This window comes from Mastigoproctus giganteus, chromosome 10, assembly GCF_048544385.1.
Source record: "Mastigoproctus giganteus isolate SK-2022 chromosome 10, ASM4854438v1, whole genome shotgun sequence".
Lineage (NCBI taxonomy): Eukaryota > Metazoa > Arthropoda > Arachnida > Uropygi > Thelyphonidae > Mastigoproctus > Mastigoproctus giganteus.
The window spans coordinates 166,280,009-166,294,172 of record NC_143584.1 but is presented as its reverse complement, the minus strand read 5'-3'; the positions used below and the strand labels follow the sequence as shown (position 1 = coordinate 166,294,172).

General features: G+C 39.5%; 1 protein-coding gene across 6 annotated transcripts in view; it reads left to right on the top strand.

The window, feature by feature from the left end:
* Nucleotides 1–14,164, top strand: part of Nipped-A (Transcription-associated protein Nipped-A) — a 1,216,281-nt gene that overhangs the window by 1,095,147 nt on the left and 106,970 nt on the right. The window lies entirely within an intron of this gene.

Here is a 14,164-nt window from a genome sequence, read left to right as displayed (position 1 = left end):
AATTATCTCACTGTTAGGAAAGTTGGACTGAAGAAAGTCAAGTTGCAAAGAGAGGAAGTCAAAGAGCTCCAAGTGATTAGTGGAGTTTGGAGAACAGTAGAGACAACAGATGAATTTGGCACAGTGAGGTAGAGAGATTTTAAGCCAGAGAGATCGCAACGGACATATGCACAAGTACCACCTTTGAGGCGAAAGGAATCATACAGTGAATAATTTGGGCAACTGAAATGAGCTGTAGGTGAATCAACCAGTAACTGAGATTCTGTCAGTAAATTACATGGGACTTGGCAGACTGCAAGTGGAAATGGACATCATTGAGATTAGAATTGAGACCATGCATATTTGTGAAATGAGCTAGGAAGTGTTTGGGAGGTTTAGATCTTTTCACAGAGAGGCTTACTCTATTAGTTTGACCATTCATGGTGTATTCAATAGTAAGAAAAAGTAGGGGGGACATAGTGCTGTATGAAGTAATGCAATATATGTAATAAAAAAGAAAGGTGAATTTTCTTTCCGTGTTCTTACTTGAGACTTTCCAAGTGTAAAACTTGATTATAAATGAACTACTGATAGAAAACGATATAACTTAAAAAGAACTTTTATCACTGGGAATGATCACTTGATAACTGGCTGGGAACACTTGACCTCGAATTCGCTTGGCACTCAGGGCCATATAAGCATAGAAGTCTTTACTGCTGTTCTTTGCATTCTTTATTAGAAACTTCTTGCAATCTGCCTTAGCTTGCCTAACCTCCTTTGTGACTTAATTACAGATAATTTATATGCAACCCACAGATTGTTCATCTATGCCACAAGTCTCATCAGTTCATCTTTCATCCATTTAGGTCTAAGCCTAGAACAGCATCTCTTAATTGGTATGAAATGCCTAGTATCTTCCAAAATGTCTTCCCTGAAAGCTTTCCATTTAGAATTTGCTGTAGGTAACAACATCTGTTGGTCCCATGCATAAAATTTAAAACCTCTCTGAGAGTACTGTACTTGCTCTTGCAAAAGCCTTTTCCTTTACTCTTGACAGTACTTATGTCTTTAAATAAATTGAACATCACGACACTATGATTATACTGTCGTGAACATCACGACACTATAATCTTTTATCTGTAGATTCTTTATGCATGAAGAATCACTACTGATAATGAGACCAAGAGTACTGCTTCCTCTTGTTGCCTCTCTGACACGCTGCTGTAGGCAACAGTCATCCAATAAGTACACAAAAGTCTTGCTAGTGTGTGTAACCAGTCCCCAAAATCCAGTGAACATGTATAATGTTAAAATCCCTCATTATAAGACATACTGATTTACTGGCACATTCCTGTTCTTATTTTCATTTTCCCAGTGCTTATGTCACATCAGAATGACTAAAATTACAATGGAATATTGTTCCCACATCTGGAGCAGTGCCCCCAAAACCTCTCTCAGGCTTCTAGATCCTATTCAGAAGGGAGCATCATCATCATCATCAACCATTTTCAATTCACTGCAAGATGAAGGGCTCTGCAGCAACTTTCCAGGTCCTTCTGTTTTGTGCAATGGCCATCCATTTACTACCCAAAAACTCATGAATTTCATCTATCCATCTCCGCCTTTGTCTTCCAGGTTTTCTTCTAGCTCCTCTTGGGTACCATTCTGTTATTTTCTTAGTCCATCCGTCATCATGTCTCTGAGCTGTGTCCTGCCCAAGACCATTTTAGTTCTTTAGTTTTGATAAGAATGTCCTTTATTTGAGTTTGCTGCCTAATCCATGTGTTTTCCTTCTTATTCAACAGTCTGATTCCTAATTATTCGTTCCATTTTTCGTTGTGTGGTTTTCAGCTTCTCTTCCATTCTTTTGTTGACTGCCCAAGTTTCACTTCCATAAGTCATGGTGGGGAGTATACATTGGTTCATTATTTTACATTTCATACAAATTGGGATATTGCTCCTCAGTACGTGACTATATTTCCTGAATACTATCCATCGAAAATTTATTCTTCTCTTGACTTCCAGCCATTTATCATTATTACAGCTAATGACTTGTCCCAGACTCCACCTTTTCAATTACTGCTCCTTCAATGATTATATCCCTTTCTGTGGCATACTTGTTCATCATTACTTTTGTTTTAGCCATATTCATCTTTAGTCCAAAATCCTTAATAACTCTACATAATTGATTAAGATTTTCCTCTCTAATTCTTTGGGATTATTGCTTATGACCGCAGTGTCATCTGCAAATTGTAAATGATTTAGGTATTCTCCATTCACATTGACTCCTTTCTGCAACCAGTCTTATCTTCTGAAAGCTTCCCCAAGGGCAGCAGTAAACAACTTCGGAGATGTTGTGTCTCGTTGGCGAACTCCTTTCTCAATTTTAAATTTGCTACTGTCTTTGTCTAGTCTAATAAAGGAGGTAGCGTTCTTATATATTTTCTTCAAAATCATAATGTATATGGGGTATCTATGCCTTGTCTTTCTAGTGCCCAAAACATTGATTTATGCTGCATGGAGTCAAATGCCTTTTCATAATCCACAAATGCCAGGCATTTGTGGATTATGGTTATGATTGTTACGTGAAGGTGATCCATAGTTGAGAATCCTATGCTAAAGCCAGCTTGCTCTTTCAGTTGATTGTCATCAAGTATTCTTTCTAATCTGTTAGTAATAACCCTTGTGAACAACTTGTATATATGAGATAACAAGCTAATTGGTCTATAATTTCCAATTTCTGATTTATCTCCTTTTTTACACAGCAAAACTATGATTGCATTATTCCACTCCTTAGGCATCACACCTTTTCTAATGCATTTTGTGTAGAGTCTTGCCAGTATTTGTGTCATGTTTCTTCCTCCCAATTTTCACAACTCTACAGTAACTTCCTCTTCCCCCCCCCATGCTTTCTGATTCTTCATTTTTCTTCAAAGCATGTTCTAACTCATCAGGAAGGATATCAAGTATGTCATATGTGTTACTAATTTGCGATCCATCTTCCCCACTGCTGGCATCATTCCCTTGCTCCTTGTATAATTCTCTATAGTAGTCTTTTGCTATTTGAATTATGCCTTCTCTGCTATTTATAAATATGACATAGCTATTCTTCAGTTTCAGTATCATTTGTCTTTCTGTATTACTGCTCATGGCTGCTGATTTAAGTCCTTTGTTTTCCCTTAATGCTTGTTCTACTTTTCTTGTATTAAATATTCTTATGTTCTCTTTAAATCTCTTTCTAATGTCTTTGCATAACTCAGTATACTCAATTTTGTCCTTGTCAGTGTTTATCTTGCTTTTCATTTGTTGTCTTCGGTTCATCATGACAAGTGTTTCTTGACTAATTTTTTCTTCTTTGGATTTCTTTTTACCTATAGGTTTCTTGGGCTTTATCACTTTTAGAAAGTTATAATATTCCTCGTTGATATCTTTGTCCTGAGCCGCCTGCAGAAGCTCAAACTTGTTCTTAAGTTCCAGTTCATACTGCTCTTTCTCCTCTTCTGTTATCTCAAAGACCTTGGTATTATTTACTCGAATTAGTTTTTTCCTTTCTTTTCTTACATCTATATCAATTGTGCATCTTACCATTCTGTGATTGCTTCCAACATTTACCTTGTTCAGTACAGCAATATAATTCACGATATATCTTCTGTTAGTGAGGACAAAGTCGATTTCATTAGTTGTTAATCCATTTGGGCTCTTCCATGTCCACTTTCTGTTCACCCTTTTCTTGAAAAAAAGTGTTCATTACTGACAGTCCTTGAGATTCTGCAAATTCGACAAGTATTTTACCTCTTTCATTTCTTTCACCAATTCCCAAATTTCCTATAGTACCAGAAGAGGACAGTTATGGTAATTAATGACATCTCTAACAGAGCCTCTCCACTCTGTCTCATAGACGTACTTTGTCTGCTGCATGTCTCTTCTACATATACTTCCACGGGCACTGTTCTTCTGAATTGCCTTCTATAATTCCCACTCTCTCTTTCAAAACAGTCCAAACAAATGCTGCCACCAGCCAACATCCATTTACTGTCCAACTTCAAACTCACAAAATCAACTTTTTGTCTTCCTCGTTTATTCATTCAACTGCCCTTTTCTGGAACAACCTTCATACATATTTCCTGAAAATTAGTCTGCAGAAGTTCATCTAATGTCAACAAATATCTTCTTTCATCTTCTCAGCTTCCAATCCATACACAGTACTAAGTACTATAGGTTCTAATTCCTCTTGTGTTTGAGGCTTTCATAAAAAAAAAAAAAAAAAAAACTTAAAATTGCACTGACCACCCATGTTGACTGGATGAACTGCCTTATTTATTATTATTATTTTTATTTTATTTTTTTTTATAAAAATAAAGGCAGCACCCACAACATAAGTTCAAATCTGCCTAACAACTCTCAACTGATTACCTTTCATCTTTCATAAAATAAATAAATAAATAAAACATTGTAAAAACATAAAATATATAAATTAATCAACTTACAAAAACAACAACAGCAAAATTTACGCTAGCAACTCATCCATATCTTAAACAACTGTGGTTATCAAGAACTCTAACATCAAAAACAGACTTTTAACCACTAAGTATTTGCCAGGTCTTCTTGGTAAAACGAATAGAATTGTCCAGTTTTATCTTCAGACTTCATTGATCTGGGGCAGAACCCAGTTCACCCCCAGAATAAGCCTCTTCCTTCAAGCAAAAACTTCCTTTGCAAAGGCCTGGAGTGCTGCAAGATTACTTCCTGTTTGAATTAGTTGTTCCACTACAGTTGGGGAGAATCCCTGGATGTTATTTCTCAACTTTTCTCTGGATTCATCATATATTGCACAATCAAAGAGTATGTGAGACCAGTTCTCCTTCGCTCCACAGAAACAAAAGTCTGACTCTGCAAGCCTAAATTGAAACAATTTCTCATTAAGGGCCCCATGTCCTGTGACTAGATAGGAGGTTTCCATTATGAGAGTAAACCATTTCGTAATGGATTTTGCCACGGCAAAGGTAACATCCGGTCTGAAGTTTTTCGTGACTAGTCCCTTGTTGGTTGTCCCATCATGTCTGCCATATATGAACTAGCTCATTATAGTAGCGCAGCTTCTCTCTTTTCACATCTATTTCTAAGTTAAGATGGATGCCTAGGATTGCTGCAGGAATTCTCTTCTGTATTCTGTAGCATAGTCCCCTATAAACTACAAAGAGGTCCAGTGGAAGAACTCCTGCAATGACTTGTTGCCACTGTGGAGACTGTTCTGCAGATCCGTTGGGTGGCCAGGAGAAGTCCCCCTTTATACTTAATTACTATGAGGAGGAACACCGCCTTGTAGTAAAGGAGTATTGTGCGCTTGGAGAGCCCCCAGTCACTCCTGGAGGTCCTGACTATCGAGGCCGAGAAGTTTCTTACTTTTATGTTGAGATTCTGAAGATTAGTGAGGAAAGTAAGTCTATGATCAATGATGACACTAGCACTCTGGTTTGGGTGACAAGAGGTAACTGCATGAGGACTTGGATTTTAACTTTGGGGGGGGGGGGGGCTTCAAAGGTCAAGTTTGGCTCCAAAGATAATCATATTGGTTTTTGTTGGATTGATTCCTAGCTTATTGGGTTAAGTACAGTCACCAAGGTCATCAAGAACGTGATTTTCAGTGGTCTCAAGGGCTCACCGAGAGCGGCCCAAGAAGATGATGGTGAGATCGTCTGCGAATGCAATTATCTTGGTACTGTCGAAACTAGGTGAAGCCAGTCCTGAAGAACCGGGTTCCAGATTAAGGGGCCCAATATGGAGCCCTGTGGGCATCCCCTGTAAATTGGTCGTGTTAGTTGCCTATGTCTTGCCTGTACTGTAACAGTTCTGTCCTTGAAGTAGTTCCTGATTAACCAATAACTGCCTTAGGTTTAACATGCTTCCTAACTAAGAGCATAGCTTCCCGCCCCTCCTGTCCTGTTTGCCCTTTCTGTATATGGAATTGATCATCGCCGATAGTTTCATTTTGAAGAACTAGTGAAGAAGTATCACCAAGTGACCTTTTGTGAATTTTGGAACATCATTCTTAAAGAAATTGGTGTTTTAAAATTTTTTATGTGAGCGATATGGCTGCTATATCATCGTCGCCATAGTGATGATATAAAGTTGCCGTTCGTCCTGATTTGCTCCTAATTTATGCATTATATATGTCTATAATTGATTGTGCCTTGCATTCTGATTTATAAATTGGCATTTTATGTACTTATTTCTAATTATTACTGCATAATCATGTTGTATCTCTGTTTTTCCTATCGCAACGTCGGTTTTCACGATCGGTAACAAGGAAGCCGCTATCTTGGAACAGATATTGGTTTAGGATTATCAGCTGTAATTTTGTTAACCTGGAGCAAGTTTCTTAGTTTTAATCGTATCGATTTCTATTGACATTTATCTACTACCACATAGCAGTATTTTGTTCTTAAACCATGTATTTCCTGTGCGTTCATTCATTTTTCATCATGTCACATGACAAGCGTATATGAATGTTCCTGTCATGTATATAGCATTTTGTGTGTCTTTCGATGTGATAATTTTCTGTATTCATGCAGCATTCATGATTAAAAACCATATTGCCACATAGAGGGATCCTTCCCCTCTCATCCACGACACTATTACACTTTTACATACTTATTTTATTAGAAATATTTTTGAATTTTACTGCCACTTGGTCCAATTTGTCCGGCAGGTAGGACGGCTTTTGCCCCCCCACACACACAGTTGAGTTGCATAAATTTTATTTATGCAACTCAACTGTGGCATCTCCGTAGCCAGGTGGGCAGGAGCGGCAGTGCGAAGCACACGCTTCTTGATTAGACCAGGGTTCGAGCCCGTGACCACCAAATATAGAGGATGCGGAATGGTCAGGGAATGACCACCGCATATCCCTGGAGCAATATGGCCTTAGTTGCTAATGCTCCTAAAAACAAAATAACAACAACAACAGCAACTCAACTGTCAACGTTCGATCTCTGTGATGAATGACGTTTCCAAAATTATAACAGAGAATGGAATTCAGGCCCTAGGGCTGCAGGAGCCCTATTCCTACAAAGGGCTTGTTAAGCACCTTCCCTTGGGAACAAAAATAGTGAACTCCAACACCGAAGCCACTGGTACTGACGGCAGTGCAGTAGCCAGAGTATGGGCCGCCTTGGTCATCGCTGACCCCAACATAACAGTCAAGAAAATAAACAGCTTATGCATGGTGCATGCTGCCTGTGCAGCCCTGGAAGGTCCCTTCGGGCAACTCTATGCCATATCCATTTATATGCAATGCAGCCAACAAAGACAGTACATCGAACCGTACCGGAACTACAGACTGGCGGTGAGGTAGGTAATTATCACGACAGATGCCAATGCCTCCTCCACCCTTTGGAATAGTCCCGAAAGGTGAACTTCTAGAAGAACTTATACAGGCAAACAGATTAACGGTATGTAATACACCTGGACACCCTCCCACCTTTGTCTGAGCAACAGTGCAACCATTCATAGACGTGACCTTAACAAACCAACTAGCAAGACACAGCATCAAATACTGGCAGATGAGAACTTCATGAACCGGGAGTGATCACAACCCAATCACTTTTGAATACCAGCCCTCACAAACAACAACCTCCGCCAGACTGTTGCACAACTTCCCCAAGTTTAAGATGCATAATGCCAACTGGGAAAGATTTGATGTGAACCTCAAAGAAAGTGTCACACTGGAAAACATGGATAGGATTGCCTCACTTCCTGCAAATATCCAAGCCGAAGAGGTCCAAAAGCTTATCACTTCCATATGCGAAGACACATTCAAAAAGAAGACAAGAAGAAAGAACCACATCCCTTTGTTGACCCAGCAACTAACTCAACTGAGAAATACCACAAGAATGGCCCGAAGGGACTACCAAAAAGCCAAAAGAAGAAACAGACCACTGGAAGAGACAGTCTGACTGCAAGACATTTGTAAAAATCACAGAAGAGATTACCACAACACAATATACAAAGAGAAAAAGGCAGCCTGGGATAAGTTTGTTAAGAACTCCCAAGATTCTGACCGTTGGGGTATTGCCTATCGAATCATTGCTGGAAAAATACACCCTGGAGAGATACACTCCTTTATATGCACTTCTGGAGGTGAAGAGACCCTCTACTGGGTGGAATAAATTAATGCCATCCTAGATGAAATCAGGGGCTTAGAGGGGAACAGGTATCTTGTGTGTTATCAGACACTCAGCCTAAAACACTGATGGATCCAATATCACTCTATTACAGAAGATTTAGGTGAAGTCCGGTTGGCCTGCCTCCCTAAAATCCACTCATGCACACCTTCTCGATTGTAAGCCCTGTTACGTCACTTAGGTGACAACGAACGTATAGAGGAGTGCTCTTCAAGATGCCTGGTCAGCGTGAAGAGGAAAAGACCAAACCCTCCAGCATATGACAGCACAACAAAACAAATGGCCCTCAGTCCCCAGCAGCTTTCACTCTCCCTCTTACAGCAGCGAGAGGATCAGAGTGGAAGAAGAGAGTGCTAAGAATCTCTGGGTACGACCAGGCTGCCATGCATGGAAACTGAACTTGGCCTGTTATAACATAAGATCACTCATCGGTGAAGACAGGATATTAGAGCTGGAAAAGGAATTAGAAAATGTGAATTGGAATATCATCGGTTTGGCCGAAACAAGAAGAAGAAATGAATCACTTATAAGTTTATCAAGTGGAAATCTGCTGTACACCAATGGAAACAGTGAAAGGAGTGAAGGTGGAGTTGAGTTTCTGGTCCATAAAGATTTTAAAAACAACATTTTGGAATTCAAAAGTACATCACCAAGGGTGTCAAGACTAATACTCAAGATTTCTAAGAGGTACAAGCTAAAGATTATAATGATTTATGCACCAACATCGAGCCATGATGATGAAGAGGTTGAAGAAATGTACACCGAAATTGAGAGTCTTCTAGATGAGCAGAAAACCCACTACACTATTATTATGGGAGACTTCAATGCTAAGGTTGGAAAAAGACAAAACAGTGCAGCAAGGGAAACTATAGGAAATTTTGAAATTGGTGAAAGAAATGAACACTTTTTTCAAGGGTGAACAGAAAGTGGACATGGAAGAGTCCAAATGGATTAACTACTAATGAAATCGACTTCATCCTCACTAACAGAAGATATATTGTGAATGATGTTACTGTCCTGAATAAGGTAAATGTTGGAAGTGATCACAGAATGGTAAGATGTACACTTGATAGAGATGTAGGAAAGGAAAGGAAAAAAACTGACTCGAGAAAATAATACAAAGGTCTTTGAGATAACAGAAGAGGAGAACAAGCAGTATGTACTGGAACTTAAAAACAAGTTTGAGCTTCTGCAGACTGCTCAGGTCCAAGATATCGACGAGGAATATTACAACTTTCTGAAAGTGATAAAGCCCAAGAAACCTATAGGGAAAAAGAAATATAAAGAAGAAAAAATTAGTCAAGAAACACTTGTCATGATGAACTGAAGATGACAAAATGAAAAGCAAGAAAAACACTGACAGGGAGAAAATTGAGTATACTGAGTTATGCAAAGCCATTAGAAAGAGGCTCAGAGAGGACATAAGAAGATTTAACACAAGAAAAGTAGAACAAGCATTAAAGGAAAACAAAGGATTTAAATCAGCAACCATGAGTAGAACAAGCATTAAAGGAAAACAAAGGATTTAAATCAGCAGCCATGAGCAGTAATACAGAAAGATAAATGATACTGAAACTGAAGAATAGCGATGGTGTACAGCAGAGAAGGCATAATTCAAATAGCAGAAGAAGACTACTTAGAGAATTATACAAGGAGCAGGGGAATGATGCCAGCAGTGGGGAAGATGGATTGCAAAGTAGCAGCACATACGACATACCCGATATTCTTCCTGATGAGGTAGAATGTGCATTGAAGAAAATGAAGAATCAGAAAGCCCCGGGGGAAGATGAAGTTACTGTAGAGTTGTTAAACTTGGGAGGAAGAGACATAACACAAAAACTGGCAAGGCTCTTCACAAAGTGCATTAGAAAAGGTGTGACACCTAAGCAGTGGAATAATGCAATCATAGTTTTGCTGCATAAGAAAGGAGATAAATCAGAAATTGGAAATTATAGACCAATTAGCTTGTTATCCCACATCTACAAGTTGTTCACAAGGGTCATTACTAACAGATTAGAAAGAATACTTGATGAGAATCAACCGAAAGAGCAAGCTGGCTTTAGGACAGGATTCTCAACTATGGATCACCTTCACGTAATATCACAGCTAATGGAGAAAGCAAATGAATATAAAACACCATTATGCCTGGCATTTGTGGATTATGAAAAGGCATTTGACTCCATAAAGCATAAGGCAACGTTTCGGGCACTGGAAAAACAAGGCATAGATACCCCACATATTATGATTTTGAAGAAAATATACGAGAGTGCTACCTCCTTTATTAGACTAGAGAAAGACAGTAGGAAATTTAAAATCGAGAAAGGAGTTCGACAAGGAGACACTATCTCCGAAGCTGTTTGCTGCTGCCCTTGAGGAAGCTTTCAGAAGATTAGACTGGTCGCAGAAAGGAGTCAATGTGAACGGAGAGCACCTAAACCATTTATAATTTGCAGATGACATTGTGGTCATAAGCCACGATCCAAAAGAATTAGAGGAAATCTTAATCAGTTATGCACAGTTAGTAAGGATTTTGGACTAAAGATGAATATGGCTAAAACAAAAGTAATGATGAACAAGTATGCCACAGAAAGGGAAATAATGATTGAAGGAGCAGTAATTGAAAAGGTGAAGTCATATACTTATCTGGGACAAGTTATTAGCTGTAATAATGATAAATGGCTGGAAGTCAAGAGAAGAATAAATTTTGGATGGATAGCATTCAGGAAATATAGTCACATACTGAAGATCAATATCCCAGTTTGTCTGAAACGTAAAATAATGAACCAGTGTATACTCCCCACCATGACTTATGGAAGTGAAACTTGAGCACTCGCCAAAAGAATGAAAGAGAAGCTGAGAACTACACAGCGAAGAATGGAACAAATTATATTGGGAATCAGACTGTTAGATAAGAAGAGAAACACATGGATTAGGCAGCAAACTCAAGTAAAGGACATTCTTATCAAAACTAAAGAACTAAAATGGTCTTGGGCAGGACACATAGCTAGAAGACATGATGACAGATGGACTAAGAAAATAACAGAATGGTACCCAAGAGGAGCTAGAAGAAATCCTGGAAGACAAAGGCAGAGATGGATATATGAAATTCATGAGTTTGTGGGTAGTAAATGGATGGCCAGTGCTCAAAACAGAAGGAACTGGAAAGTTGCTGGAGAGGCCGTCATCCTGCATTGGATTGAAAATGGCTGATGATGATGATGAGATGAAATCATACATGAAGATGAAATTCAATCAGCATCCCCTCAACAAACTGAGATCAGAAGAAACAATCTGACATGTATAGGTCATACAGAGGAAGAAACCATTCGGTTCCCAAGTAGTTGAAGAAGCGGTGAAATTGATGAAGAAGGGAAAATGCCCCTTCCATGACCTGGTGGAGGTGTTGAAGAGGGTCTGGTCCGTGAAGCCCCAACTCATCCAAAACCTTCTAAACACTTGTCTACAAGAAGGATGCGTCCCAAAAACGGTTCATATTTTTTGAGGTTTTCCCGCAAACTTGGAAAAATATGGACCTTAAAATCCTGTTAAAGAATTCAGATAAGCCAGAACAATCACCTGCCTCATACAAACCCATAGCTATGCTGCCCATAATAGGGAAAGTACTCAAGAAAATAATTTCCACTAGATTCCAAACAGCGTACACAAGTAAGGGACCAGGATACACCAATCAGTTTGGCTTTACAAATGGAAGATCCACCGTAGATGCCATTACCAAATGTATCCTCAGCCTCTTCCTAGACTTCAAGGGGGCCGTTGACACCCTCTGGTGGCAAAGCATCCTGGAGAAGTTCAAGGAGGCCGGGGTCTCGGCCCAGATTTATGGATTAATTCCTAGCTACTTCAAAGAAAGATCCCTTGCTGTAACCTTGTTTTCTACATAAAATCCAAGGAAGTGAAGCCAGTCGACATCGCTAGACAGTGCAGTGTCGAGTCAGTTTGGTGTGACATAAGCATTGGGAGATCAAAATTGAGAGTAGGAGTGTGCTATAGGCCTAATGACTCTGATGAGTATAATAAGAAACTGTACAGAGAAATAGAGTGGGCCAGTAAATCTGAGAGTCTTATAATGGGGGATTTTAATTTCCCAGATATTGACTGGAATTTGGGGGCTGGTCACTCACACACTAACAAGGCTTTTGGGGATTTATTGGATGATTGTTTTCTACATCAGCATGTTCGGGAGGCAACTAGAGGGAGTAATACTCTTGATTTGATTATCAGTAGTAATTCTTCATGCATTAAGAATCTGCAAATAAATGAACCACTAGGTGGCAGTGATCACAGTGTTCTGAAGTGGAATTTACTCAAAGAGGTAACTACCATTAGTGGTAAAGGGAAGGGGTATTGCTTTCGTAAAGGCGACTGCGATGGACTGAGACAGTATTTAAATTCTATACAGTGAGATCAACTGATGATGTTACCAACAGCAAATTCAAAATGGGAAGCATTCAAAGAACTTATCTTTGCAAGCTACTAGGCTTTACATACCAAGTAAGAAATATTGTTCAAGGTTTAGGCCTAAATGGATGTCAGATGAACTAATGAGACATATGGCAGAGAAGAAAAATGCATGGGATACATACAAATTAACACGTGACACAGAAGCCTATGATAGATACAAGTTGATCTGTAACCAAGTTACAAAGGAGGTTAGGCAGGTGAAGGCAGATTACGAGAAATCCTTGGCAAGGGATACGAAGAAAAACAGCAAAGAGTTCTTTACTTATGTAAACTCTAGAAGGATGGGGATGAATCAGATTGGTCCACTTGATATCGATGGGTCAACTGTTGATGATCCTGCTCAGGTAGCTAACAAACTAAATGAATATTTTGCATCGACATTCACACATGAGCAGTTATTCAGCAAGGGGAATGCCAGAGGTGTATTCAACTCTGGCAGTAAGCTAGAGAATCTTGTTATAACTGAGAGTAAAGTGGAGGAGAAATTGTTGAAGATAAACACAAGAAAGGCACTTGGGGTGGATGGGATCTATCCAGTTATATTAAAGGAGGCAGCAAAGGAAGTAAGCAAACCCTTAGCTATAATTATGAGAGCTTCCTTGGACTCAGGGGAGGTACTCATGGACTGGAGATGTGCAAATGTGACCCCAATTCACAAAGGGGGATCAAAGGCTGACACAAGTAATTATAGACCTGTGAGTTTAACTTCTGTTCCCGGAAAATTAATGGAGGCACTGGTTAAAGAAGCACTGCAGGATCATCTAGACAAGACTTCAGTTATAGCTCGGACACAGAATGGTTTTGTTAAGGGGAAGTCTTGCCTGACCAATTTGATTAGATACTATGATGCAGTCACAAAAGAACTGGATGCAGGGAATAACTTTGATATTATATACTTGGATCTGAGAAAGGCTTTTGATACTGTTGCACATGGAAGACTGCTGCACAAATTGGAGCAGTGTGGCATTGGAGGCAAATTGCTGCTATGGATAAAGGGGTGGTTGAGGGGGAGAAGACAGAGAGTGGTAATCAATGGACACTGCTCATCGTGGACTAATGTTATTAGTGGAGTCCCTCAGGGTTCAGTATTGGGTCCTTTATTGTTTTCTGTATTTATAAATGATATTGATGATGGTATACCACGCTTAATGTCCAAGTTTGCAGACAATACGAAGGTTGGCAGGGTTGTCAAGGACACCACTGACACTGTGCTGCTGCAACAGGATCTGGAAAGGTTGAGCAGATGGGCTGAGAGGTGGCAAATGAAGTTTAACATTGACAAATGTAAAGTACTACATATGGGAAACAGCAACCCCAGGACAACGTATCAACTCTGTGGTACTACACTGACAGTGGCAGAGAATGAAAGGGACCTGGGGGTGGTTGTGCAGGCAGATATGAAGTTCTCTGAGCAGTGCAGACGGGCTGCAAGAGTAGCTCATGGTGTATTGTCAGTGATATATAGGAATTTTTCTAGCAGGGATAAGGAGGTGATTATTCCCTTGTATAAGGCAATGGTC